Raw genomic sequence first — 5243 nt, 5'->3', positions numbered from 1 at the left:
GGACAAATCTTTACCTTTTTGAGACACAGTTTGTCAAATTAGAACACTAATGTCTACCACAAGATGTCTTGAGAATTAGACAAAACGTATAAAAAGCACCTCACATAGTGCTTGACAAATAAAATGCATTATTTCACAATTAATGATTTCCGATCCTGATTCATCCTCCCAAGTACATCTGCCATCCCTAGTGCCTTCCTTAAACAACCACTCTGTAGAACTCCATGTGTGGCCTAATCTATTGCCAGAATATATCTCAGCAGGAAAAATCTATTTATAAGGCCTCAACCAACAGGGAGCTCTTTTAAGTCAGGGATCATATTTGGCTCTTACATTTTCACTTCCACTCCTCTCTGTCAACCTGAAAATCTGGCAAAAAAAAAAGAAAAAAATATATATATATTTTATCATCATCTTCAAGGCCTCCATATATATATATATTTATATATATATAAAACCTACATACTTCCTTGTCCTTGCCACCATCAATCCAATAGGCCAGCTTTCCATTAAGACACATTCAAGTCCTTTCAATCTACTTCAAGAACAGTTCTAGAAAGATTTCAAACTTGACCCAACATCCTTCACTCTAAAGAACAGTCTTCATTCAATACCTTGTGTCCTAAGAGGACTGCATGCCCAAAAATCAAACACAGGAACCCACTACCATTTTTCTGATGTTCTCAAATCAGCAGCAGCATTCCAGACAACAGAGACCTTAAGACTAGGAAGGAGAGAGAGCAAGGTCCGGCATCCACATCCACACCACCGGTGCTCCATCTCCCACCATGAACCACAACTCCCAGCACTTCTTCCCGGGCGCCCACAACGGCGTCCCCCCGACCTATGAGATGCTCAAGGAGGAGCACGAGGTGGCTGTATTCGGGGCGCCCCAGAGCTCAGCTCCCGTGACGACCACTGTGATCAACATCCGTAGTGAGACAGCCATGCCCGACCACATCGTCTGGTCCCTGTTCAATACCATCTTCACGAACTGGTGCTGCCTGGGCTTCGTGGCCTTCGCCTACTCCGTGAAGTCCAGGGACGGGAAGATGGTGGGTGACCTGACTGGGGCCCAGACTTATGCCTCCACCGCCAAGTGCCTGAACATCTGGGCCCTGGTCTTGGGCCTCCTTCTGACCACTGGATCCATTGTTCTTCTGGCATTTGTCTACGCTACAGCCTACAGTGTATTTTTAAAGTCTATGCAGGAGAACAATGGGTACCACTAGGTGCTCATGGCAGGAGACCCAAGTCCTCCACCGTGCGCTGCTGGCCCTGTCCCTTAGTGTCCAGCCCTTTACATTAACATACTTGCCTGCCTACAGCTGAATTCAATAAAGTACACTGTGTGTGAAAAAAAAAAAAAAAGACTAGGAAGGAGAGCTATTGAAGGTAGAGCAGTATCTGATGCTTTATGGCACATTTTAGAGGCAAAATCCACCATATCCATGAATGTCCCATAGAAACCAACTCCCACATAAAAGCAAAATATAGCTCTTCTGCTATCTTGCCTGAAATCATGGGTTCTTAATATTTCATTCCCTTCCTGATCCAAGGTTCATGTGGTTCTACCTTTATTAATTATAAGACCTTGGGAAATTTTCTTCAACCTCTAAGCCTCATTTAATTAAAATAGTATTCCTAAATTATCTCACACGTTTGTTGTAAGAATTAGATAAAACAATACATGTTCAAGGCAAGACAGGAAACAGAGAGCACTTGTTTAGTGGGTACATAGTTTCAGTTCTGCAAGCTGAAAAAGTTTTGGAAATCTCTTGCACAGCAATGTAAATATATGAACTATACATTTAAAATGGTTACGGTGGTAAATTTTATTTTCTGTGTTTTTTGCCATAATTTTAAAAAATGTTTATTGAATTAATGTATGAATAAAAAGTTCCTATCACATGCACAGGTGCACACACACACACACACACACACACACAAACACACAGAATATACATTCACCACTCATCACATGCCTGGCACATCGTAAGCACTCAACTATCTGTAAGGTTCTGTCTCTTTCCCCTTTGAGCCTCCCAACATTCTCTTGACTTCAACCTCACCTGCATGAATTTCTAATTTCTCTCCCTCTGAACACTATGTAGGCTTCATCATATTCTGTCCAGTGCTGTTCCTTAACAGTTCAGTGTGGGCATGCTTTATCTTGCCAAGTAGATTGTCAGCTCCTGCAGAGAAGGGACCATCTTATATTTCTTCTATATTCCCCTTCATGTCCAATGCAATCTTTGCATTAACTGTTGGCTGAGATTCTACTTCAAATGAGATGGACCTTCCCAGAGCCAGAACATTCCAGTTACTCCTGCCTGCTCTTGGGCTTCCACTCATCATCATCAATCAACATTTATTTATTGATCTGTTAGTTTATATTTGGAAAAGTGGACAAGAGCAAAGGATAGGGAAATAGGAAGAAAATAAAAAGATATATAAGAACATGATTATTGTCCTCAAAAGGCTTACGACCTATTTGCACAAAGCAAACATAACGATGTTGGTAAAACTGCAAGGAAAAAGCTAAATGTCCACTGAGTATTAACAGATAGTACAGGAATTCAGCAAGCCATGGGTACTTCAAGGGAAATTCAATAGGAGATCAGTTTTAGAAAAACTTAAGTACGAGAGTATATATTCTTTAGAATTAAGATGATTCTCCAAGGGGTAAAAAGTGTATCTGCCTACTAACTCTAACTTTGAGATAAAATTATTATATATTTTCACGGTAATAACAATAATAACAAGAGTGTTCATATACTCCAGTAGACTATATACTATTACTAATCCTAAAAGTGAGGGGTGCATCATCCCTATTTATACATAAAGAAACAGTTACTTGCCTGTAGATGTAGAGATAGTAAGTACTGGATTTCAACACATCTGTCTGACTCTGAAGCATGAATTCTTCCCACTATACAATTCATTCATTCATCAAACATTTATTAAGAATTTACTCTGGACAAGCATTATGCTAAAGACATTAAACTGAATAAAATATGATTTCTTCCTTCAAGGGGCTCATGGTCTGATGAGAAGGCAGTTACAGAAAGATACCATCCATACAAAATGTGCTGAGTCTAAGAACAGAGATATGCAAGAAGTTATGGAGCATGTAGGAAGAAAACCTAATCCATCCTGGGAAATCTTGAAAGGTTTCCTGGAGGAAGAGAATTCTTTGTTAAGTCTTAAGGGATAAAATAAATAACAATAGCTTACATTTGTGTACTTACTAGGCAGAGACTATTATTAGCCCTAATTTACAGATGAGAAAATTGAGGGACAGAGAGGTGAGCAATTTGCCCAAGCTTCAGTAGTTTATAAACAGGTGTTAGAAAGAGGTTATGTATCTGTTCTCTCTTAATCTCTACAATATCCTGCACATGAGTAGGAGTTTGCCAGAAAAGTGAAGAAGAGCAAGGTGAAGGCAAGAAACTGCACTAAATGGCACAATATAAAAAGTATAATATGGCTGGAGCAAGAAATAACAAGAAAGGAGATTAGAGAATTATGGGTCAGATCACAAAAGATCTTGTATAACATGTAAAGGATCTTAGAATTAATCCTATAAACTATGGAGGGACATTGAAGATTTGTACATTAATAAATTATTATGTCAGCTATTTGAAGGATGAATGTGAGTTAAGATTAATGGAAGGGGATCCATTAGAAGACAGTTATTACTGTTGTAAAAAAAAAATAAAACATAACGTACATTTACCCGCCAAACAATTTTTAAATGTTCAGTACACCAAGAGGACAGATTTAATATGCAGCAAAGAGAAGAAGAGAAGCTAAACTTGAATAGAGAGAGCAAGATGGAAAACTTGGAAATAAGACATGTCTAGATGGCAAAGGAGGCGGAACTTAATGATGAACTGGATGTGCCTATCTCCCTACCCATCAGACTTTCCTATTTTAAATAATCTGTCCGGGAAAATAGAAAATATAAATGTATATGTTTGTCATTTTGGAATTGGCTAGACATAGTGCTAGGCACAGGAGCAATAAGAATGAATAAGACATGCTACCCATACCAGAAAGGTCTACAGTCTGGAGTAGAAGTAGAGAAGGGCAGTGCAATAAGGATTATCTGGTTATAAAAGAAATAGGTACACTTACTGCGGATTCAAAGCTGAAGTGGTTAGCCCTAACCAGGGGAGATCAGAGAAGGGTTGAAGGAGGATATGCCTCAAATTGAATCTGAACACTTTCCAGCGGATCACTTGAGGTGAATATTTCTCCAGTGGAGAGTAGCAGGAATACAGTAGAACAAATAGTTTCAATGTGAAGAAGGTGGGGAGAGGGGGCAAGATAAATATGTGGACTCCTGAAGGCATCAAAAGGAGAGCAGGAATTTATTAGCTACTGGTTCCTCCATTAAAACACCTAAGCACAAGAAGGAAATTGGGGTCACAGAAGGATGAAGGTGGGAGACAAGATAGTGATCTGCAATAAAACTACAGGAAGCACTCTGGTTTTATTGCGCTCTCTGTGGCCACATCATCATACTCCACCTAGCCCCACCTGAGCTACAGAGTCAGTGCTCATTATGCTTAGAAAAGTGTATTCGTGTATTAGAAGTCTAATAATTCTACCCTAACCTCTAGCATTTCTTATAATTGTAGGATGTCATCTTGAGGTTCACAGTTAGGGCTCTGTACATCAGGCACTACCCATTGCTCTTCTAAAGGATTTTAAATTACCTCATAATATCTTATATTTGGAAGCTTCACTGCCTCAATCACAAGTATTGATCTTTGTGAGCAAAAGTAACTTTTTTTGACCAATGTGTTTATACAGACATTATTTTTTCCAAATTGTAATGCCTAGAGGACAATATTATTTATAAATACAAACTCTCAGACTTGAAAAAGAACACCTTTATTTATCCTGTTTATTATACATCTATGCAAAAACTTCTAAATTTAAGAATCTTCCTGGAAATTCGGGAATTTCCGAATTTCTACAGCTGTCCCTAACAATCAATTAAGAAAAAGGGAAATTCCGTTACTAAGACTGATCACAGATTTTCTAGATTATTAAATGTACTGTCTTCAATACAGCAGTATAGGCTATAAATCAAGTTCTTTTACTCTGAATAATCTCAATATTCTTTATAAGAAGGCTTAAAAGTATTTTTCATTAAGAAAAATAAAATTATTTAGTGGAAAAAATACTTAATAAAGTTATTTTAATTATATGTACACATTAATCATGAAATT

The 5243-nt window shown here is 38.1% G+C and overlaps 1 pseudogene; it reads left to right on the top strand.

Annotated features, from left to right (window-relative positions):
- The first annotated feature begins 788 nt into the window (after window positions 1-788).
- LOC114210670 (interferon-induced transmembrane protein 1 pseudogene) lies at window positions 789-1319 on the top strand (annotated as a pseudogene).
- Window positions 1320-5243: the final 3924 nt, after the last annotated feature.

This window comes from Eumetopias jubatus, unplaced genomic scaffold (assembly GCF_037043125.1).
Source record: "Eumetopias jubatus isolate StellerSeaLion01/CBP00866 unplaced genomic scaffold, mEumJub1_p1.0 scaffold_14, whole genome shotgun sequence".
Taxonomy (NCBI): domain Eukaryota; kingdom Metazoa; phylum Chordata; class Mammalia; order Carnivora; family Otariidae; genus Eumetopias; species Eumetopias jubatus.
This window is presented reverse-complemented; position numbering and strand designations above follow the sequence as displayed.